Below are 24,511 nucleotides of genomic sequence, written 5' to 3'. Positions count from 1 at the left end.
CCCTAAGATTTAGAGCCTTCAATGGGGCCGTTGATGGCTCTTTATTACCTGTCCCCAGGTACACACTTAGAGTGGTACCCAGGTGTTATCAGTCACATCCTCCCTGGTCTCGGGGCAGGGTGACTTCACCTCTACCAGCTGGTGGGACAGAAGGGGTGGGACCCTCGGTCAATTGACAGGGTCCTCAACAAGACGTGCCCAGAGCTATGTTGTAATGCCCACAGCCACATCTGACTAGACTAGAAAACGGGGTTCCCGCCGAAGATGCCCCTTGAGTGATCTTCTCGGAGCTGCGGGTCTGTGAACTAGAGTCCTTGCCTTGAATGAGCCCTTGCCTAATTTAGGCAGGTAATTGTTTATTGTGAGTACCCCGAAGTGAGAGGCCTCTAGTTTTGTTTCTTGTGAGTGACTACATGCACGTTGTGGATCCTCATTATTCTTATGTTATTGTATTCAAATAATCTCCTTAACTGATATCTGAACCTGTATTTTATGTTATCAGAGTGCTAAATATATGTAATACCATTGAAACGGAATTATAATGCTTATGAGCAAAATCAAGTAAAACAACACTTCCAAAAGAACGGTCTCAGATAATGTACAAGGCCTGATTTAGGATTTAGCCAGTGCCCTGAAAAACAAGTGCATAATTTAAGAATTAGCACTGTAAGATATAATGGTTAACATTATCTAATAGTATAAAATGATTAGACCCAAAACCTTAGTTTTCAGGCCTCAATCTGCACATATGGATTTTTGTGGGAATTAAGATAGCTGAGAAATCTACTTTTACATGGATTAATAATACTGTCTGTGATTGTTGCTATATTGTTAATTGTGCACTTGGTTTGCGCAAAAACAAAAAAGGGGGAATTGTGGAGGGATGGTAAGATAGTAGGGGTCATGTAAATCTAATACAGTTAGCAGAACAAGAGTTAGATAAGCAGCGAACTCAGCTCATGTGAACTGCAAGCAAGACGCTGACTTGACAAAGTTATAAGAACCTTGACATTTAGTGTGTAACAAACAAAAGCCTTGCTGTTAGAAGTTCGTTGGGAAAAGCAGATGTAGTAACGAGAAGAATGCAGATCTAAGGGTGGAGCTGGCAGTTAAGTTGTAACCAATAATGAGCTTGCGGTTTGTAATATGCATAAGCCAATTACTGATTATACTGAATATCTGTTGCTAGACGAATTAGGTTAATGTAATCCCTAGATTTTAGCCGATCAGGTTATGACTAGTAGGCATAATTATTGGAACATGTATAAAAGTGAACTGCTCTGTAATAAAGTTGAAGTTTGCTGATACTTATATTAAGTGTTTGCGTCTTCCCTCGCTGTGACAAATGCGACAGCAGGGCAAGACAATGCAAGGCAAGGCAAAGCAGGGAAGGGCAGCACATGGCAAGGAAGGGCAAAGAAAGGCAGGGCAAGGCAGGGCAAGTCAAGGCAAGGCAAGGCAGGGCAAGGCAAGGCAAGGCAAGGCAAGGCAGGGCAAGGCAAGTTAGGGGAAGGCAAGTCAGGGCAGGGTAAGGCAGGGCAGGGCAAAGCAAGGCAAGGCAAGGAAAGCAAGGGCAGTGCAAGGTAAGGAAGTGCAAGGCAAGGCAGGGCAAGGAAAGGAGAGGTAAGGCAAGGCAAGGCAAGACAGGGCTGGGCAGGACACGGCAGGGCAGGGCAAGGCAGGCCAGGGTAGGGCAAGGTAAGTCAGGGCAGGGCAAGGCAAGGTAGGGCAAGGCAGGGCAGGGCAAGGCAGGGCATGGCAAGGCAAGGCAAGTCAGGACAAGGCAAGGCAGGGTCGGGCAAGGCAAGGCAAGGCAAGGAAAAGCAAGGCAGGGGAAGGCAAGGCAGGGCAAGACAGGGCAAGACCGGGAAGGCAGGGCAGGGTAGGGCAGGGCAAGAACGGGCAGGGCAAGACAGGTTAGGGCAAGGCAAGGCAATGTAGGGCAGGGCAAGGAAAGGCAATGCAGGGCAAGGCAAGGCAGGGCAAGACAGGGCCAGGCAAGGTAGGGTAGCGCAAGGCAGGGCAGGGTAAGGCTGGGCAGGGCAGGGCAAGGGAAGGCACGGCAAGGCAGAACAGGGCAGGGCAGGGCTGAACAGGGCAAGGCAGGGCTGAACAGGGCAAGGCAGGGTAAAGAAAGGCAAGGCAGGGCAAGGCAAGGTAAGGAAGGGTAAGGTAAGCTACGGCAATGCAAGGCAGGTCAAGGCAAGGCACAGCAAGGCAGGGCAAGGCAAGGCAGGGCAAAGCAAGGCAAAGCAAGGCGATGCAGGACAAGGCAGGGCAGGGCAAGTCAGTGCAAGGCAAGCCAGGGCAACGCAAGGCAGCGCAGGGCAAGGCAAGGCAGGGCAAGGCAAGGCAAGGCACGTCAGGGCAAGGCAGGGCAAGTCAAGGAACAGCAAGGCAGGGGAAGGCAGGGCAAGGCACACAAGGCAGGAAAAGGAAAGGCAGGGCGAGGCAGGGCAAGGCAAGGTAGGGCAAGGCAAGACAGGGTGAGGCAGGGCAAGGCAAGGCAAGGCAGGGAAGGCAAAGCAAGGCTGGGAAAGGCAAAGCAAGGCAGAGCAAGGCAAGGCACGGGAAGGCAAGGCAAGGCAAGGAAAAGCAAGGCAGGGGAAGGCAAGGCAGGGCAAGACAGGGCAAGACCGGGAAGGCAGGGCAGGGTAGGGCAGGGCAAGAACGGGCAGGGCAAGACAGGTTAGGGCAAGGCAAGGCAATGTAGGGCAGGGCAAGGAAAGGCAATGCAGGGCAAGGCAAGGCAGGGCAAGACAGGGCCAGGCAAGGTAGGGTAGCGCAAGGCAGGGCAGGGTAAGGCTGGGCAGGGCAGGGCAAGGGAAGGCACGGCAAGGCAGAACAGGGCAGGGCAGGGCTGAACAGGGCAAGGCAGGGCTGAACAGGGCAAGGCAGGGTAAAGAAAGGCAAGGCAGGGCAAGGCAAGGTAAGGAAGGGTAAGGTAAGCTACGGCAATGCAAGGCAGGTCAAGGCAAGGCACAGCAAGGCAGGGCAAGGCAAGGCAGGGCAAAGCAAGGCAAAGCAAGGCGATGCAGGACAAGGCAGGGCAGGGCAAGTCAGTGCAAGGCAAGCCAGGGCAACGCAAGGCAGCGCAGGGCAAGGCAAGGCAGGGCAAGGCAAGGCAAGGCACGTCAGGGCAAGGCAGGGCAAGTCAAGGAACAGCAAGGCAGGGGAAGGCAGGGCAAGGCACACAAGGCAGGAAAAGGAAAGGCAGGGCGAGGCAGGGCAAGGCAAGGTAGGGCAAGGCAAGACAGGGTGAGGCAGGGCAAGGCAAGGCAAGGCAGGGAAGGCAAAGCAAGGCTGGGCAAGGCAAAGCAAGGCAAGGCAGGGAAGGCAAAGCAAGGCTGGGAAAGGCAAAGCAAGGCAGAGCAAGGCAAGGCACGGGAAGGCAAGGCAATGCAGAGCTATGCAGGGCAGAGCAAGGTAGGGCAAGGCAGGGCAAGGCAGGGCCGGGCAAGGCAGGGCAAGGCAAGGCAGGGCAAGGCAAGGCAGGCAAGGCAAGGTAGGGCAAGGCAAGACAGGACAAGGCAGGGCAAGTCAAGGCAAGGCAAGGAAAGGCAGGGCAAGGCAGGGTAGGGGAAGGCCGGGCAAGGTAGAGCAAGGCAAGTAAAAGGCAAGGAAGGACAAGGCAAGGCAGGGCAAGGCAGGGTAAGGAAGGGCAGGGCAAGGCAATGCAGGTCAGGGCAGGGCAAGGCAAGGCGAGGCAAGGCAAGGCGAGGCGAGGCGAGGCGAGGCAAGGCAAGGGGCGAGGAGAGAAAAGGAAAGAAAGGAAAAGAAAAGAAAAGGAAAGAAAAGGAAAGGAAAGGGAAGGAAAGGAAAGAAAAGAAAAGAAAAGAAAAGAAAAGAAAAGAAAAGAAAAGAAAAGAAAACAAAAGAAAAGAAAAGAAAAGAGAAAAGAAAACAAAAGAAAAGGAAAGGAAAAGAAAAGGAAAGGAAAGGAAAGGAAAGGAAAGGAAAGGAAAGGAAAGGAAAGGAAAGGAAAGGAAAGGAAAAGAAAGGAAAGAAAAGAAAAGGAAAGGAAAGAAAAGGGAAGAAAAGAAAAGGAAAGAAAAGGAAAAGAAAGAAAAGAAACGAAAATGAAAGAAAATGAAAGAAAAGGAAAGAAAAGTAAAGAAAAGGAAAGGAAAGAAAAGGAAAGGAAAGAAAAGAAAAGGAAAGAAAAGGAAAGAATAGGAAAGAAAAGGAAAGAAAAGGAAAGAAAAGAAAAGGAAAGAAAATAAAGAAAAGGAAAGAACAGGAAAGAAAAGAAAAGGAAGGAAAGGATTCCCAGTGTCACCAGTAACACCGGTGTCACCCTGAGCCCCATGGGCACCAGTGCTCCCAGTGCTCCCAGTGTCACCGTCGCTCTCAAGGATATCGGAGCCACCAGTGTCCCCAGTAACACCAGTGTCACCGTGACCCCCACGGCCACCAGTGCTCCCGGTGTCACCGTCACCCCCGTTGCCACCAGCATCCCCGTCGTCCCCGTCGCTCCCAGTCCCGCGGGTGCCACCGTCGCTCCCAGTGCTCCCAGTTCCACCAGTCCCAGCATCGCCGTTGTCCCCATGGACACCGGTGGCACCGAGGCCGCCGCCGATGTCACCGCCGCTGGCACCGCGCACAGCTCCTCGTCGTCATCGTCCTCGTCATCGTCGTCATCGTCCTCGTCTTCGTCGTCCTCGTCGTCATCGTCCTCGTCGTCATCATCGGACTCTGACTCCAGCGACTCGGCCCTGGCATCGCCCGCCCAACCGTGAGTGTCCCCAAGCATCCCCAAGTGTCCCCTGGATCTCCCCAAAGTGTTCCCTGTGTGTCATTGTCCTCTCAGTGTCCCGTGGGTGTCCCCAAAGTGTCCCCGGAGTGTCCCCGGAGTGTCCCCTGGATGTCACTGTCATCTCAGTGTCCCCAGAGTGTCCCCCATGTCCCCTGGGTGTGACCATGTCCCCCCGTGTCCCCCTCATGTTGCCCCTTGTCCCCAGGTTCTCATGTCACTTGTCCCTCCTCATTGTCCCCTGTGTCCCCTCAGTGTCCCCAGGATCTCATGTCACTTGTCCCCCCATGTTGTCACTTGTCCTCAAAGTCTCGCGTCCCTTGTCCCCTCATCTTGTCCCTCGTCCCCAGAGCCTCACGTCCCCCCATGTCCCCCCTGTCCCCCTTCACTGTCCCTCTGTCCCCACAAGTCCCCCGGTGCCACCGCCGCCCCAGCGCTGCCGCCTGCGGCCCCGTTGGCCTCGGCCACCAATGTCCCCATTGGCCCCATCGTCCCCCGCCGCAAACGCCGCAGCTCCAGCTCCTCCTCCTCTTCCTCGTCCTCCTCCTCCTCCTCCTCCTCCTCTTCATCCTCCTCCTCTTCTTCATCCTCCTCGTCCTTCTCTTCCTCCTCATCCTCCTCCTCCTCTTCTTCATCCTCCTCGTCCTCCTCCTCCTCCTCCGCTCCCGAAAACGCCTCTGAAAACGCCCCCGATGCCCCCATCAAAGCGTCGCCCCATCCCGATGCCACCAAAACCCCTCCCCCTGCCCCCACACCCACCGCGACGGCAGCAACAACGGCGCCGTCGGCAGCAGCGGCACCGGCGGCGGCAGCGATGCCGTCGGCAGCACCGTCCCTGCTGTCAATCAAACCCGCCCTCTCCCCCCCGCCCCGCCCCCACCCCCCGCCCCTCCCCCCGCCCCTCCCCCAACCCCCTCCTGGCGCTCAGCCCCTCCCCCACCCGGGGCGTGGCCATGCGGGGGCCCCTCCCCCTTTTGGAACATCCGACCCATAGTGAAGGGGCTGAACCATAGAAGGATCTTCTGCCCCATAGCGGGGGATTCTGACCCATAGAAGGAGCCTCTGCCCCATAGTGGGTCCCCCTGCCCCATAGCAGGACCGTCTGACCCATAGAAGGGGGTTCTGCCCCAAAGAGGGGGGTCTGACCCATAGCGGGGGGGGGCGGGGTCTGACCTATTGCAGCCGGTCCTGCCCCATAGAAGGATCATCCGCCCCATAGCGGGACCCTCGGCCCCATAGCAGGGGGTGTGACCCATAGAAGGCTCATCCGCCCCATAGCGGGGGTCTGTGCCCCATAGCGGGGTGTTCCCTGCCCCATAGCGGGGGGGGGGGAGGTCTGAGCCACATGGGGGGGGGGCTGCGACCCATACAGGGGATTGGGGGGGTCTCTGCCCCGTAGTGGGTGGCTCTGGCCCCACATGTCATGCCCCTGCCCCACATCTGTGCCCCACACCGGACACGGGAGCTCCCATGGGACTTGGTGGAGGTGAGGAGATGTGGGGCAGGACGTGGGGCAGGACGTGTGGGGTGAATGTGTCCACTCGGGGGGCAGAGCTGTGGGTCGTGTTGGCACTTGAGGGGCAGATCTATGGGGCCGGTGGATGTTGGTGCTGAGTTGGGGGGGGCGGGGGGTCCAGATCTATGGGTTGCGTTCCCACTTGGGGGGCAGAGCTGTGGGGCTCAGTGGGGTGAGTTGTCCCTACTTGGGGGGCTGATCTATGGGGCCCAGGGGGTGTGTGTTTTGTTCAGTTGGGGGGCAGATCCATAGGGCTCCATGGGGTGCATTGCTCTTACTTGGGGGGCAGATCTGTGGGGCTTACGGGGGCGTCTGTTGCGCTTAGTTGTGGGGCAGATCTATGGGGTGCCGCGTTGGTTCGGCCGCTTCGAGCGGGGGTTATGGGGCAGGCGCCCCACACTTGGGGGGCAGGCGCCGCGCTTGGTATGGGGCGTATTAGTGGGGTCGTGGGGCGCTTGGGGGGCAGATGTGGGGCTGGGAGGGGGCATCTATGGGGCTGGCAGTGCGCTGTGGGGCAGGCTATGGGGCTGGGGGGGGGGATCCATGGGGCTGGGGGTGGAGGGATCTATGGGGCTGCCAGCCGGCCGTGGGTCCGGGCGTGTGGCGCCATGGGGCGGCGCTGTGGGGCTGACCCATATCCCCCCCCAGGGGGCAGAGTCCCGCGCCGGCGCCAAGGAACCCGCAGCCACTTGTGCAGCGGCCGGAAGGTTGTGGGGCAGGATCTGTGGGGCGGGATCTATGGGGTTGCCGCCTCCCCCCCCCCCAAAAAAAAAAACACCCATCCTCACCCCCTTTTTCTCTTGCAGCCTGGAAGCCCCGCCCCCTCCGCAGGCCACGCCCACTGTTGGCCACGCCCACGGTTTGTTAACCCCGCCCCCTTTCCCCCCTCCCATGTGTTTTATGGAGATAAAGAAACCGACCAATGGCAGCGCTGGGTTGTGTCTGGGGGGGGCGGGGCCTGGGGAGGGGGCGGGGCTTTGGCAGCTTCAGTTCTATTGGGATTTTTGGGGGGGGGGGACGACGACCCCAAAAAACCCCCCGGGACCCCCAAAATCTGCCCCCTGGGACCCCAAAACCCCCTTAAATCCCCCCAATGATTCCCCTGGGAACCCCCGCCAATATTGGGGACCCCCTAGGATCCCCCAAACCCCGCCAGGACCCACATTGGGGACCCCCCAGGACCCACATCGGGACCCCCCCAGACACCTTTGGGACTCCCCCCAATATTGGGGACCCCCCCCAAATATTCTTGGGACCCACCCCCAATATTGGGGACCCCCCCAAATCCCCCCTTGGGACCCACATTGGGAACCCCCCAGGACCCACATTGGGGACCCCCCTAAATCATCCTGGGACCCCCCCCCCCACCCAGAGCTCCCATCTCCGTCGTGACCCCAAAAATCAACACGCAAGAGCCGCTCGATTCCCGCACCGCGTGATTGACAGCTGTCACTCAACAGGAAGACACCCCCACCACCCCAAACCCGGGGGAAGGGGCGGGGCCAAGACCGGGGCGAAGTCAAAGGGTGGGTGGGGTCAAAGGCTGGGCGGAGCTGGGGGGGGAGTGGGCGGGGCTACAGCTCAGGGAAGGGGATTAAGGGAGGGGGCGTGGCCTGGGGGCTGGTGGGCGGGGTCGGGGGAGAGTGGGCAGGGTCGGAGGGGGCGTGGTCACGGGAAGGGGGCGTGGTCACAGGAGGGGCGGCCAGTCCTACGGCATGATGTCCGTCAGCTCCGGGGGGCTGGAAAACGGGTAGATGCGCAGCCCCTCGAACGCCTCTGGGGGGGCACACGGAGTCAGGGGGACCCCCCCGTACACGCCCAGACCCACATGGAGCCCCCCAGACCCCGAAATAGTCAATGGGGACCCCCCAAAACAGCCCCTCAAACGTCTCTAGGGGGAGGAAATGGGGGTCAGGGGACCCCCCAATAAACCCCCAGACCCACAGAGACCCCCGGACCTACATATAACCCCCCAGACCGCGAAAAAATCAATGGGAACCCCCGAAATAATCAATGGGGACCCCAAAATAGTCAATGGGGACCCCCCCCCAAACAGCCCCTCGAACGCTTTTGGGGGGAGACCCTCTCTCTGCCATGTGTCTGCTGCCTGCAGCTGTGTCTCTGTCCCTGGGTCTGCTCCCTATCAGTGTCACAGACCCCGTCCCACCCGCTGTGTGCTCAGCTCTGTCCTGCTCACACCTCCCGGCACTGTCCAGGGGCAGCTCTGTGTGTGCAGGGGCTCAGGAGCAGCTCAGACAAGTTCTAACGAGAACTGGGGTCTCAGTGTCTTCTCCAAAGACGAGAAATAAATCCCCATCTCCCACTGCCCACCCAGACAACCAAGAGTGGAAAGCTGAAAGCACGGACTCCTTCCCTTGCAGCTGTTGCTGTCTTGGTGTCGTTGTTCAGAAGGACCCTCTGCAATGTCTGTGGGGGTGATCTGGAGCTCTGAGCAGCCCTGACCCACACAGCACCCTTCAGCCCCACAAGCTCCCTGCGTGCCCTGCCGGGGGTCGCTCCTTCCACCCACAGCTGCTGCCATGGGATCTCCCCGGGCAGGCTGAGCACTGACCCTGGCAGGCGGCAGAGTCCCTGCCCCGGCACAGCCCTGGGGTGCAGGGACCCTGCTCTGCAGGACAGTCCTGGGCACCCCTGGCTGCAAAACCTGCTTCTCGGATTTTCAAAATTTCTTAACAAGATCCCTGTCCTTGCAGATCCCACAGGCTGTCCCTGTGCCAGTTTTAGGAGACGCCTCCACGAGTTACAGCTGCATTGCCCTGCACCCAGAGACTTACCATGTCAAGGGCTGCAAAGATTTCTCCTCCAGTGAGCTCTCAGTCATCCTCCCAATCCTCACCACCTTTAACCTCTCTCTGCCTTGCTCGTCTCCCTGAGATCCCCAGGCAGAGCCCTCAGCCCTGCTGCGCTTTGCAGAGGAGCTGCTCCTGGGCAGAGCTGTCTCTCTGCAGCGCTGCCGCTTGCCATGAGCTCCCTCTGTCCCAGGAGCCCAGCCCAGCTCAGCAGCACAGGAGCAGCCCCAGGCACTTTAATGACCCCTCTGGTGGCTTTGGTGCTGAGTGCATGAGCCTCAGACCCTGAGAGGCAGTGGAAGAAACCTCTGAAGTAGTCAAAGTCAGATTCAAACTCCAAAGCTTCTTGTAATGTTACCAGGTCCCACTGAGGGACACTACTGAGAAACCATCCCCAGGGTCAGTTAGGGCAGAAAACTGAAAGCAGAGCACAGGGTAAGCAAAGTAAAGGTGGCTCTTATGCTGAGTAAACCTGGATATGTTACATTAACCAAATGGCCAAGCCCCGACCCCCAGCCCTGGGAAGGCAGATCCTGTCCCTCCCACGTTGCCCAGGGCTCTTCCTGGGACAGTGTGATGTGGGGCCGTGAAAGGCCAAGGGCAGGACTATGGTCCCACACCTCCCAGGTTCCTGGCTGGGGACAAGGAGGCCCTGAGGCCCCTGTGCTGTAAGGACGAGGTGTCTCCTCACAGGCATCAGAGGTGGAGACAACAGCCATCTCTAAGGGGAGAAGGAGCTCATGTCTGTTGGCACCTTTCAGCCTTTTTACATCCCTTGATCATCTCCACGACAGCCAGTCCTATGCTGTGGCATCACCTGCACCTCTTTCCCTGCAGGCTGGAGACATCCCCCCTGCTGCCCCACCTTGCTCTTGTCTGAGCGTCTTCCTTCCTTTGCTGAGATCTCTCCGTCCTCCCCAGCTGTTCCTTGAAGCCCAAAGCCTTGGGCTGATGCAGACTCCTCTGGGTCACCTGCTCCACCACAGCACTGCCCTTCCACTCACATTCCTTTCTGCTCATGTCCAGCCTGGACCTCCCCAGCTGCACTGTGTGCCATTATTTCATTCCTATTCTGTTTCCCACTATGAAGAAAACCTCCACCCTCTCTGAAACCACCCTTCAAGCACTCTCAGGCTACTCCTACACTGCTGCAGCCTCCCCAGCGCTGCTGGGCCAAAGCAGCCCAGGTCCCTCAGCATCCCTCACCATGTGCACAAGGTCCTGACCCCTGCCTTGGCAGAGCCCTGCACTCTCCAGTTCCTCCCTGCTTCTCCAAACTGGGAGCCGCACACTGGTACACACCCGTGTGTGTGGGGTCACACCAGTGCTGAATCGAATGGGATGAGAACTCCAGGTGTCTGGGTTCCCACGCTCCTCCTCATGCAGCCCCGTGTGCAGCTGCCTTGTTCATGGTGAGCGTGCAGCACGGGCTTGTGTGGCGGCCCTTGTAGTGCCCAGGCCCTTCTCCTCAGGGTCACTGCTCAGCCTGTCAGGTCCTGGTCTGTCCTGGTGGATGGGGTTATTCTCCTGCCCTGATACAGAACTGGCCACTTCTCCTTATCAAAATTCAGAGCTTTCTGATCAGTGAATCCCAAAGTTTCTCAAGGTCTATTTGCTCACTTCTCAATGTTTGTATACAGATCACTTATCCTGATAAGGTTGCCTCTCCCAAGATAAGAACATGAGGGTACTACAAATAGCCTCTCCTGGAGAAACAGTGGGGTGCTGGGGGTCTCGTGCTCATCATGCCAGAGGCCTGGACTTAGAGGGGAAGTCTCCCTTCATGTGGGTGAGCCGCAGGAATGCTTGGAGTTCTACCTGGGGACAGACAATGTCAGCTGAAAGTCGAGGAGTCAGCATGAGAGGGCAGAACAACAAGGGCAGTTTTGTGGTAGGCGAACATCAGCTACACGCTCACTGATCCTTCAAACAAGTGAAAGAAGCCTCATGTTTCCAGACCCTGTCCTTGTTGCAGACCTAAGATATCCCAATATCTGCAAGGTACCAGCCATCCAGAAGGGGTATGGAGCTCATTGACAACATCTTCCCGACACGGGTGACTGAGGACTCAGTGAGGTGAGGTGCCCTGTGGGACTTGACACTTACAAAGCAGAAAGAGTTGGTCAGGGGTGTAACAGTCAGGAATGAGAAAGTAGAGTTGAGGCTCCTGGAAGATGATAACAAGGCAAAGAGCAGGATTTCAGGAGAGCAGGCTTTGGCCTGCTGAGGGACCTACTTGGGTCCTGTGGGATATGACCTTGGTGTCTGCAGTGCTTTTTCCTCTCCCATTTCCTCCCTCCTCTCTCCCACCTGCTGTTGTGCAGCATTTTTTACCCTTTCTCAAATACAATATCACAGAGGTGCTGCCAGCATCACTGAGTGGCTCAGATTTGGGAAGGATTTGTCTTGTTGTCTTCTCAGAGAGGTGACAACTGTAGCATACCCACCCTCACCCCCAGTTCCAAGACTTTGCCATGTAAACCCAGTACAAGTGACAACATGTTGGGTGTTACAATCTACTTGATCATGGAGAAGAAATGGAAAAGATCTTCCGTTCAGCAACACGAGGAAGTCTCCAGTCAATGAGCAGGTTCCTATGGGGAACTGAAAGCCCCCTGACATTCACTGGCCAGCAAAGTGGCAGGTACCAAAAGTCCTGGGCCAACTTCTCAACATGTTTGCCTGGTGGGTCAACAAGGGTGATGCTCACCTGGATCTGGCACTGGGATACAAGGAAGAGCTGGTGGGGGATGTGAACACCAGTGTCCACCTTGGCTGTGGTGACCAGGAAACAGTGGGGTCCCAGGCACCAGAGGGGAGGGAGGAAGGCCAGCAGCAGAGGGCTGATGGGCTTCAGAGGAGAATAATTTGACATACTTCTAGGGCTGACACAGGTGGTGCCATGGGAAGAAGCTCAGAGGAGTGAAGGAGCTCAGGAAATCTGAGAAGCGTTACAGGACAGCCTGCTCCAAGCACAAGAATGATCTCTCCAAGTACCCATGAACCGAAGCATTTATCTCGTGAGGCTGCTCATCTGAAATTATGGAGCTCCAGGGCAAAAAGGCAGCAGACAGGAGGTGGAAGCAGGGGAAGCTGTTAATAAGGAATTTAGAAACCTTGTCCATGAATGTGGGGATGATGCCAAAGCTCCCCTGGACTTGATAGCTGCCGGGAGGGTAATGGCAGCAAGATGATCTGACACAGCTTCCTTACAGTAAAAGAAGAGACAGGGCGATCATGGGCCTGCTGCTGAACTTCCTAAGAGTAAAATCAGACAGGACTGAGGTACTTGATGGTTTCTTTGCCTCCATCTTCACCAGCATGGTCTCCTGGGACTTTGCTCCTGAAGTCAGCAGTCTGGAGAACACCCAGGAGTGGATGGGGCTCAAGTCAGGGGTTACCTGAACAAACTCAGACACCATTATAGAAAAGGAGATGGGTCATTTGACCAGGTCCCTGAACACAGGTGTAGCTGTGCTGTGGCACCTGACATTCCCAGGAACACCCAGCCTTGGTCCAGAGAAGTGTGACTCCTCTTGAGGTGGCCTGGACTATCTCCTCACTCAAGTGGTGCGTCAGGCACCCACTTTTCTGACATATTCAGTCTTTATCAGGAGATGCTCCACATCCATATGAACTGGAGGCTGCTGATACCACCTGTTCTGGAAAGGTTGGGAAGGGCGAGCAGGGAAGGAAATAGAAGAAATTTGGCTTTATTCCTAGTTATTATGGAAATGCTCTCTGTTTGGCTATTCCTGAAATCTCCTGATCATCCACACCAGACTTGAAGTCTTTAAGAAAATGCTGCACAAAGCCTTTGCTTGAAAGAGCATTTTAGATGTTAATGAGCCCTCTGCTGCCATGATCCTGAACTGCAGCTACTGAAAGAATGAACAAACCTCTGTGTAAGTGAAAGGCCGAGGCAAAACCCAAGTTTCTGAGGGTGTTTGGGACCCCACGAAGGGCCATCGCTGACACGGCTGTGAAGGAAACAACCAGTTGAGGTCCGTGTTCCTGGAGGTTGGTGAAGGAAAGACTTGGAGACACCGGTTACAGGTGGTGAAGGTGATGCGGAGGTGGCTCTGGTGCCATGTCAGCCCTTAATGTTTGTTTTTTTAATCATCAGAATGGCTGAGCCCTGACCCCTGGGGCTTGGTAAATTTTTCTCAAATATTTTTCAAGGCTTTTCCTTTGGACAGTGTGAGTGCTTTGTGTTTTGGGGGTGGGTTTTATGTCAAGTGCTGTTGCTTTAACTGCAAGGCTCTGGTTTTCTGTGGAGTTGGAAATGCCTGGGAGTTTCTCACAACTCCTCCGGCTTCTTTCATACACCTGGCAGTGGTCACCAATCACCTCAATGTCCCAGTCCCAAACTTGCTTGGATCCTCTATTTGGATCCATATCCCATCACTGCAGGAAGTTCATGCATCCACCAGGTTCATGGATATTTCCTGAGGTCCACCCAAGTGTGGGCAGTGTAAGAGAGGAGCAGAGCAGGGTCAGCTCATGGGCCATGACTGAGCACAGCCACCCCAGCAGCAGCCATTCCCCATCTCCCAGGCACAGCCATGCCCACAAGATGGCAATGTCACTGCCATATATGATAAGCCCAAGAGAGGCCTTTCTTCCTTCCATATTCCCAGGAAAATCTTCCTCCTATTCCTCCTCCACCTGCACACATCAACTGCTTTCCATTTCTGGGCTCAGACGTGGCTGTAAGGGTTCACTAAACCATCAGCCATCTCATTGCTTCTCCCTGACATGCCCTGACCCTCTCCCACACCTATACGTGGCCAATCTCTGCTGCTCAGGGCCTCCCGCTCTCCAGAAGAGACCTTGAGCTTCTTGGTTCTTCCTGCTGCTTATTAGAAACTTCCTCACTCTCTCCAGAGTTCATGGTGAACTTGCTTGTCCTAACAGCCCCTTTATGACCATGGCTTACTAAACGGTTGTCTTTTTGTGATCATTGGTGCAGAAAGAGTAGTCACAGGAAAGCACCCAAGATGTCAAAACTGATGCTGAGTGAAATTCCGTAAAGACCTGAAGAGTTACCCCCATTGCTGTGTCTCTCCTGGAAGGAGTCTGTCCTGAGAAGGGGATCCAGCTTCTGCCCCTCTCTGCAGAGGCACATGAGCAGTGTCCGTGCACCTGGGGACACAAAGGGTGACTTTTGCCAGACCACCCTTCATCTGAACCATTTTGATATGTACTTATACATGGGGTATCATGCCTTATACTGCAAATACCTATTTGATTTGCACTGCCAGTGGGGCTACCACTGATGCAGAGTGAAATGTGGGAGATTATATTTAGGCAGATTAACCTTTTTTCTAATTATTTTTTTGTACTGACACTCTTAGAGAAATTACACAAACACTTAAAGGATTATTCATGCCTTTTAACATGATTATCCACAGAAGGCCCACCAGATTTGCATCTCAAGAAATTGAATGCCAGAGTTGACGGGAAGGATGGCTTAGGCTCTGTCCTGGGATCTGGGAAACTGAAACGTGCTCCCATCTCCCCAACACCCTGCCCTCCTCACTGAGGGGTTCTGAGACATTCTGCCAACGAGGTCCGAACTCACAGGCATGACAAGTATCTTATGTCTAGCTGCACTTAATGGTGTCCTGCCAGCTCAGGATTTTATCTTCCATCCCTGGAAGTATTTAAAAGATGTGGAGATGTGTTACTTAGGCATATGGCTTAGTGGTGACCTTGGCAGTGTTTGATTTACGGTTGCACTCCATGTTCTTAAGGGTCTTTTCCAGCCTAAATGATTCTATGATCCTATGATCCTATGATTCTATGATTTGGGTTGAAACCATTTCAATTCCCATCACCTCCAGCTTCCCTCAGACGTTGCTGTTGTGTGGCACAACTGTGCTGGCTCTCCAGGCAGGTTGGGCACTGGTTTGGTGCCTGCATTGGAAGTTTTCCCCTTCTTGGGGTAAAACACTCTTGATGGTGACTTTGATGTCTGGCTGATGTGCAGACTCCGTACATGGATGCTGATACCTCTTGAGCAACCTGCTCTAAAAGGATTAAGGAGTTGGGCATGAGGAGAGCAAAGAAAAGGAGACCCTGGGTTGGGGCAAATGAAAAGGGATGCAAAAGTTGTGGTCAGGCATGTTTCAGGTACTTGTAAAGCAGCCCTGCACCTCATGTGAATTATTTCTGTGGTCAGAGAGAACTTGAGAGCTCTCCCTAAATTGAAAATACAAAGGGGAAGGAAGGACAGCATCATCCAGGCTCAAAGGGAGCTTGGGAGGTGTCTTGACCAACCTCCCGCGCAAAGGAGGGTCAGACCAGATTACTCAGGGCTTTATCCAAACACATCTTGGACACTTTCCGGGGCAGAGTGAGTGCACATGCCTGGGAAACAGCTTCCAGTGCTTGACTGTCCTCATGACTGCAAAGTTTCTCCCTTCCTATAGCACCTTTCCAAGCCCATCCGTCCAGATTGCTTTTTACTCATGTACTTACACACTGACACAGACCATAATATCCTAACTTGGACACTCTAATATTGCAGGGGATGATGATGAATGTCTTCCTGACTTCCAGGTAACAGACCATCAGTGTTCTCCCCGCAACCAACAATCCTGTCCTTTCCTCACAGAAAGCAAAGAGGGCGGACAGGCACAATGGACCCTGGGTAAACCCCATCACCTTCTCTTTCAGACACCCAGAAATGGGGTCCCAGTGGACATGCTCTGGTGCACAGTTTTGAGTTCCCCTGCTCATCTGTTGGCCGTTTTTGAAAAGTGCACACACTGCGTGAGAGCTGCCAGTGGTCAGGGAGTCCCCCCAGTCTCCATGAGCTTTCAGAGATGGTGGAGAGTGGCCTCCCTGTGACATGGTCCTGCTGTCTCAGCTCCTGGGATGCTGCCCCTCCTGTCCCATAGACTGGTCAGGATTGTGTTAGTTCCAGTGAGCCCTGACTTGATCCCCATCCACTGCTGGTTGTTTTCCTCCAGATTCCTGTCTCATGTCACAGTGGCCTGGGAGAACATGCTGGTGAAGATGGAGGACAAGAGGACACAGAGACTCTCACCGCTTTCTCTTATTAAATTCATCAATGGCCACACGCTGTCTTTGTTTCTCCTTTAACTGTTCCTGAAGTAGAAACAGCTCATTATGTGGCTCTTGAATGTCCTTACAGGTCTAGACTGAGTTTTGTTCTGGACTGGAGCTGTGCTTGGAGGCTGCTGTCCTTGACGGCCAGATGAACTGACTTCTGCCACCCTGCCTTGGCAGTTTGTTCCATCCGTGTCACAGCTCTGTCTGCAACACTGACAGCTCCAGCTCCCCCAGTCAGGTCCCTGGCTGAGGACATTGCCTCACAGCTGGGCTGAACCACCCCAGCTGTGGCACCAGGAAACCTCTGACCACCACAAGGAAGCCTGGTACCAAGTGTCCAAGAGCCCATGTGAGCAATGGATTTGCTTCAGAGCAGAGGCATGACATGGCCAAAAGATTGCTGAATGTCTTTCTAGCCCAAGGACTACAAACACAGAATAAAATACCTAAATTCATGCAACTGGAGATATTCTTCCCTCTAGCTTGGAGAATTTAGATCTTTGCTGGTGTCCTGTCTAATGATGGGTCAAGAAAAGATGACTGTCATGCGCAAATTCTAATATGAAAAATACCACTCCAGGAAGGAACTGTCTCTGTAGAGGTAAGAGAAGAAACATCACTGATTACTTCACACTGTTTCATGGGATGCTCCCCTGGAGCCCCAGGAACACCACAAGGGAGCCCAGAGCAGACAGAGAAAGTGCCACCTTGGGCTGCTCCTGTACTCCTGAGCTGGGCTGGGCTCCTGGGACAGAGGGAGCTCATGGCAAGCGGCAGCGCTGCAGAGAGACAGCTCTGTCCAGGAGCAGCTCCTCTGCAAAGCGCAGCAGGGCTGAGGGCTCTGCCTGCAGCACCGAGGGGATGGAGCCAGGCAGAGAAAGTTTAAAGACAATCTGGGGTGGGGGGACAGAGCTCTCGCTCACTTGGAGAAGAATCTTCACAGCCCTTAGCATGGTAAGTCTCTGGCTCCAGGGCAATGTAGCTGCAGTTCCGGGAAAGATCTCCTAAAGCTGGTACCTCTTACAGTTTATGAGACTTTTCAGGAGGACTATCTCAGTATCTCTAATATTGACAAGAACGTGCTGAAGAGCAGGGATTCCCTGCTGCATCATCAGTGGGACAGGACATGACGGCTGCCTTCTCCCAGGGATGGTTGCAGAGATGGTGAGCACCCAGGGGTGCCCAGGGCTGTCCTGCAGAGCAGGGTCCCTGCACCCCAGGGCTGTGCCGGGGCAGGGACTCTGCCACCTGCCAGGGTCAGCGCTCAGCCTGTCCGGGGAGATCCCAAGAACACTGAGGAGAGAAGCCGTGGATGGAAGGAGCGACTCCCAGCAGGGCAGGGTCCTTCTGCTGTGGAGAGGGTGCTGTGTGGGTCAGGGCTGCTCACAGCTCCAGCTCACTCCCAGCATTTCTCCAAGGGGATGCCCCAAGGACAAGATCAATGCAAGGATTACCAGAAAGATGAGGAGCTTTCCTGAGCCTGTCTTTTCAGTTTCCTATCCCAAGGGGCGGGGGGTGCAGGAAAGGATAAAATGAAAATGAGCCTTCATGGTTAAAGAAGTCACTGAGATTCCTGAACTGCAACTTTGAGTGATCAGTACATCTGCCAGAAGGCTCATAACATCCCTTCACCACCCCTCTGCCTGTGGACAGCACCTGCATCACCTTTGCTGGACCGGTAAGCTTCAATCTGACCTGACCTGTTTCCCAACCTGCAAACAGGAAGATGCCCCCACGCAGTGCCCTGCAAACAGGCAGGTTTCTGTAGGGGCAGGGTGAGGGCACAGAGCGTGGGATGGGGTCCGTGAGCACTGATAGGGAAAAGACATCAATAGGGAAACACTTCTCAGCGGGAGAATCTCCAGACGGCAGGGAAATGACCAGAAATGTGAGGAAACTAATCCCAGAATTGTTATGGGAGGGAGAACAGAGAAAACTCTGGATGATCCCCTGCAGTGCAGATCCCTCCTGTGAGCAGCCCCCTCGCCTCCTCTCCCACCCAGCAAAGCCTCTGCCCTCAGGGCCGGGGGCTCCAAGGCATGAAGCAGCTCCTGTGCAGCCAGAGCTCCAGTTCCCTCTGCAGAGCACAGGGGCTGAGAGCAGCTGCCCGGCAATGCTGGTGTGTGGGAGGTGGCTGCACAGCTGGGGAAGGGTGACGCTGTCTGAGTGCCCGGCTGCCTCTGCCCTGGCCTCTCTCACACCCACCCTCACCGCAGTTTCCTTCTTGCTCCACTGCTCTGGGCCACTGTTGTTGTGATCTGGTTCTTGCTGTCAGGCTCTCTGGGGATGGGAGTTTCAGCTGCAGAGTCACAGCCTGATGTTGTGGGTCCTTTCCTGCAGCTGTGTCCATGGGAACACCTGTCCCAGCTTTCCTCTGACCTGTGGGGCTGAGGGCAATGCAGTCTGTGGGGCTGGGGAATGAGCTGAGTCTCCCGTAATCAAATGATGTTATTAGGACACTTCCCTACATCCTTGAGGTTTCCTTCCAAGCTGTGAGCTCCCCACCAGGGTGCAAACCTGTGCTATAACACCTTAGTGTTATCTTAAGCCCCATGGAGAAACACAGAGATGCTACAACAGCGAAAATGCCGTTGCGTTTGTGAAATGAGCCATGTGTGTCCTGGGCTAAACGTGGGGTGCTGAGACCTTAGGAAAGGATGAGACTTGTCATGGTCATAGGTGGGTCCCTCTGCTCTCAGCAGGGCCTGGTGGCTGTTCAGGGTAACATGGCAGTGTGATCAGCCTCCATCTCAGAAAGGTGCCAGCCCAGGGCAGCTGGAGCAAGACAATGGAACAGACCAGGTCCCCCTAATCTGCACTGACCCACAGACATGGAGCAGAAATGCTGAGGCTTTCTGAGTCAGAAGAACATTCTCCAGGGCAATTGCAGGAAGCTGTAAAAACCCAAAAATCTCAAACTGCCTTGTGTAATCCTAGTTCCTTATCACTGGGAGAGCAGATGCTGACAGGCCCTCCTGCAGCAGGAATGGTTCCATCTGACACAGCTGAACCCCAGGACTGGCCCCTGCCCCCCGTTCCCATGACCCCCTGCTGCAGAGCAGGGCTGACTCCTGGGCAGCCAGCGGGCACAGATCCTGCTCCTCACAGCACCTCCAGCCAGCACCACCCAGGGCTCAGCCACGGAGCTGAAGGAAGGTCTGGAAAAGGACAAGGGGGTGTGGAGCAGGGGGAGGGTGCATAAGCAATGGCTTTCATTTTGCTCAGAGAAGTCTCCCCTAACTTGTCACTGTCTTTTGCTCCTGTGACAGTGCTCCATACCCATCGGAAGCAAATGTCCAACAGCAGCTCCATCACCCACTTCCTCCTCCTGCCGTTCGCAGACACACAGGAGCTGCAGCTCTTGCACTTCTGGCTCTTCCTGGGCATCTACCTGGCTGCCCTCCTGGGCAACGGCCTCATCATCACCACCATAGCCCGTGACCAGCACCTCCACACCCGCATGTACTTCTTCCTGCTCAACCTCTCCCTCCTCGACCTGGGCTCCATCTCCACCATTCTTCCCAAATCCATGGCAAATTCTTCGTGGGATACCAGGTCCATCTCGTACACAGGATGTGCTGCACAGCTGTTCTCATTTGCCTTCTTGGCAGTAGCATTGTCTCCTCACCGTCATGTCCTATGACCGCTACGTTGCCATCTGCAAACCCCTGCACTACGGGACCCTCCTGGGCAGCAGAGCTTGTGTTCACATGGCAGCAGCTGCCTGGGCCACTGGGTTTCTCAATGCTCTGCTGCACATGGCCAATACATTTTCACGGCCACTGTGTAAGGGCAATGCCTTGGGTCAGTTCTTCTGTGAAATCCCCCAGATCCTCAAGCTCTCCTGCTCAAACTCCTACCTCAGGGCACTTGGGCTTATGGTGGTCACTGTTTCTTTAGCTTTTATGTGTTTTGTGTTCATTGTGCTGTCCTATGTGCAGATCTTCAGGGCCGTGCTGAGGATCCCCTCTGAGCAGCGTCAGCACAAAGCCTTTTCCACATGCCTCCATCTAGCTGTGGTCTCCCTGTTCATCAGCACTGGTTCATTTGCCTGCCTGAAGCCCCCCTCCATTTCCTCCTCATCCATGGACCTGGTGATGGCCGTTCTGTACTCAGTGGTGCCTCCAGCAGTGAACCCCCTCATCTACAGCATGAGGAACCAGGAGCTCAAGGATGCCCTGTGGAAACTCATATCTTTGTTTTTTCTGAAGCAATAAACTGTTGATCTGCTTGTACAAAGGAGTTTTAATGGAGCTAATAACAGGCCCAGCCTGTCATCTGGATTTTCTGTTGTTATTGGTTGTTTTTTTATTGTGATAATTTTGTCATCCCCTTTCTAACCACTGTCAGCTTTTCTTTTATAACCATTGGTTGTGTAAATGTGGAACAGTACTCTCCTTCTCTCCAAACAAAATAAAGATTCCTGCAGTGAATTGTTTTTCACTATGTCCTTCCTGCAAGGCCTTTCTGGAGCTGCAGCGGTTGTTCCTTTGTGCATGGGAGGACGGGAAAAGAGTCCAGCATTGCAGCACTGCCAGGGAACACCAGCACTTCATTTTCCAGAGGTGTTCTCCTTCCACTCCCACACTCTCCTTCTCATCCCTTGTGTTGGTGCAAGGCCTGAGTGCTCTGGCAGCTTGGTCACCGTCCTGCTGTGTGTCAGTCCTGTGAGCGCAGGCAGGGACAGGCAATGGGCACTGCTGTGACAGAGCTGGCCTCAGAACAGCATTCCATGAAGAACGCTGATCTCCTGAGGGCAGTGCTGGAAGGATTAGGTCTTCTTTCAAAGCTTTTCTCAAGAACATGCCCAAGGAAGCAGCCCACAGATGAAACACCGTTGTGCAGCTGCACAGTGTGTGTGTGCAGGGCTGGGCACACAGCAGTGTCCTTTCACAGCCAGGCCTCCTGCCAGGGACTTCAAGACCAGCAAAGCAGGGTCCATTCTGTGCCCATGTTCATTGGACACCCCACAGAAGATGCCCCAGGGCATCATCCTGCGCTGGCCCTTCACAACCACTATTTCCAACCCTGGCCTCTCACCCCAGCTCACAGAGGCTCTTCTTCCCTGCATGGATGGACACTCAGTGTTTACATTGTATTGATGAGATGCGAACATGCACATCATTCACGTGAGTTGACATGAACCCGAGTGAGCACAAACACTATCAGGTGTTCCAGGGGACTCCTGAAAGGACGGTGTCCTGACGTCACTTCATGTTGGGAGTAACATCCCATGGGAAAACACGTGAACGCAGCATTGGGATGTGCTTTCTTGAACCGAAATCCCTGTGTCCGTTCCACATGACGTGGGACATTTCAGATGAAGACAGAGCAGGGGGACACACCTTAGGGCTGAGGTACCTCCCATCCCTTGGGAGTGGCAACAGGAGGTTTTCGTTGAACAGATGAGCCGTTAGCATGCACATCATGTATGTGAGGTGACAGGAACCCGAGGTGAGATGAGCCCAAGTGAAAAATAACCAGACATTCCTTGAGCTTCCATGAAGGCCTGTGGGGCAGACAGTGCCTGGAGGTCACTTCATGTTGGATGTTACATACCAGAGGAATCTGCCTGGATGCAGCACTGGGATGTTTATGTGCTCAGATCGTTAGTAGGATATACATTTGATAACTTCCATAATACAAGCATACATTCATCTGGTCAGGTCCTGGGCCATAGGAGGTTGAGGGATGGGTATGGTGTGTTATGACATCGGCTGTGTGTCAGTGTCTCCTAATCCAGTCAGAAGCGTGTGGCTGTGAAGGGGACTGTGAGGTCAGTTCTGTCTCTGGAGCTGGCAGGCCAGCAGCAGGAACATGGCTGGGAAAGAACCTCTGCCAAGGTACCCACAGGCCCTACCCAGGAAAGGCCTTGGAGACGGGTTGTCATGTCCATCCCACCTGAGTACATGATGGAACAGCAGCAGGGACATCGTCGTGCCTATAAGAGAAGCTGAAAGAGCAGCAGCAGTCATGAGATTTAGAAGGTCATGGTGAGGTTACTTCTCTGCAGTCAGGTAAAAGACCAGAAGAAGACTAACAGGTTGGGTTCCCTGCCTGAAGGGAAGTTTCTGAGATGGGTGAGCTTTCCTTGATAGTGGGAAGAAGCAGGAAAGAGAAAAAAAATATCAAAAAGTGCAACTTGGAAGGTGAGGACTGGATATCAGGAGGAAGAAATGTCACTGGAAGGGCAGTGCTGTGGTGCAAGAGGTCACGCAGAGGGAGCTGGATCAGCCCATGGCTTTGTGTTCCAAAGAACAGCCAGTGAGGGTGCAAACACATCAGTGAAGGGGCAGAAATGCTGGGGTGAGAGCAGGTGGGGAGAGATGGGTGTCTACAGCCTGCAGGGAAAGAGGGGCAGGTGTAGGACTGTGTAGAACAGCTTGTGATGGAGATGGCAAAGGGCGCTGGCAAGGCTGGAAGGGACCAACAGAACCCAGGTCTCTGACCCCTTGGCCATGGCAGTTGTCTCTGCCACTGAGGCCTAGGAGAAGACATTGTCCTCATGGCACTGGGGCCTCGTTGCCTCCTTGCAGCCCCACGGGGAAGCTGCAAGTTATTGTACCAGTGTTGTCCTTCCCTCGGCCTTGCACACCCACATCCCACGGTCCCAGGAAGAGCCCTGAGCCGTGTGTGAGGGACAGGATCCCCCTTCCCAATGCCTGGAGGTCATGGCTTCTCCTTTCTGCTTCAGAAAGCAAACCAAGGGGTTTGTCACCATCAGAGCTGAAGAGAAGACTAAAAGGAGACCTCATGGTCGTGACAGCTTCCTCATGAGGGGAGAAGGAAGGGAAGGTACTGATCTCTTCCCTCTGGTGACCAATGACAGAAACGGAGGGAATGGAAGTAAGATGTGCCACGGGAGGTTTAGGTTGGACATGAGGGAAAGGTTCTTCACCCACAGGGGCGTTGATCGACAGCAGCTGAACATGAGCCAGCGTGTGCCCAGGTGGCCAAAAAGGCCAATGGCCTCCTGGCGTGCATCAAGAATAGTGTAGTGGGCAGAACCAGGGCAACGATCATCCCCTTGTACTCAGCGCTGGTGAGGCCACAACTCGAATCCTCAGTTCAGTTTTGGGCCTCAGCTTCTGCCAGAGAAGGTTCAGAATTGATATTAAGAAACGTTTCTTCACGGAAACGGTTGTGAAGCAGTGCAACAGGCTGCCCAGGGAAGTGGTTGAGTCGCCATTCTTGGAGGTCTCTAAAAGATGTATAGATGAGGTTCTTAGGGATGTGGTTTAGTGCTAGAGTTAGGTTGTGGTTGGACTCGATGATCTTAATGGTCTCTTCCAACTCAAATGATTCTATGATCCTATGTTTGCAGGGTTATTTCCTAGATGGTGGATCTTTTGTTGGAGGTAGGAATCATAGAATCATAGAGTGTTGGAAGGGAGCTTTACAGATCATCTAGTCCAACCGCCCTGCCATGACCAGGGACATCTTCCCTCAGACCACATTGCTCAGAGTCCCATCCAGCCTGGCCTTTAATGTCTCCAGGGACGAGGCACCCACCACCTCTCTGGGAAACCAGTGCTTATGTTTCATCAGCCTCGTCGTAAAAAATGTCCTCCTCATGTCTGACCTGAATTTTTCCTCTTCTAATTCAAACCCATCATCCCTTGTCCTATCACAACATGCCCTGGTAAAAGGTCTGTCCCCATCATTATTATTGGCCTCTCTTCAGTAAAGAAAGGTGTCAAGAAGCTCTCCCTGAAGCCTTCTCTTCTCCAGGCTGAACTGTACCAACTCTCTCAGCTTGCCCTCGCAGCAGAGCTTTTCCATCCCTCTGATCATCTTGGTGACCTTGCTCTGGACACTCTCCAATAGGTCCATGTCTTTCCTGTACTGAGGGTCCAGAGCTGAATACAGGCCTCCAAGTGGGGTCTCACCAGCGTGGGGCAGAATCCCCTCCTTGATCTACTGGTCACGCTCCTTTAGATGCAGCCCAAGATATGTTTGGCATTCTGGGCTGCTAGTGCGCATTGCCGGCTCCTGTCCACTCTTTCACCCACCTGGATCCCCAAGTCCTTCTCGTCAGGGCTGCTCTCAATCCCTTCATCCCCAGCCTGTACTGATACCAAGGGATGGCCCAACCCGGGTGCAAGACCTTGCGTTTGGCCTTGTTGAACCTCAGGAAATTCACATGCATCCAACTGCCGAGCTTATCCAGCTCCCTCTAGATGGCTTCCGGTCCTTCAGGTGTGTCAGCAACACCACTCAGTTTGATGTCATCTTCAAATTTGCTGAGGGTGCACTTGATCCCACTATGTCATTGATGAAGATATTAAACAGTACTGATCCCAGTACGGACCCCTGAGGGACACCACTTGTCACCAGTGGCCATCCAGACAT

Source organism: Caloenas nicobarica, unplaced genomic scaffold (genome assembly GCF_036013445.1).
Source record: "Caloenas nicobarica isolate bCalNic1 unplaced genomic scaffold, bCalNic1.hap1 Scaffold_86, whole genome shotgun sequence".
Classification (NCBI taxonomy): domain Eukaryota; kingdom Metazoa; phylum Chordata; class Aves; order Columbiformes; family Columbidae; genus Caloenas; species Caloenas nicobarica.
The sequence above is the reverse complement of the archived record's forward strand: the minus strand, read 5'-3'. Positions refer to the sequence as shown.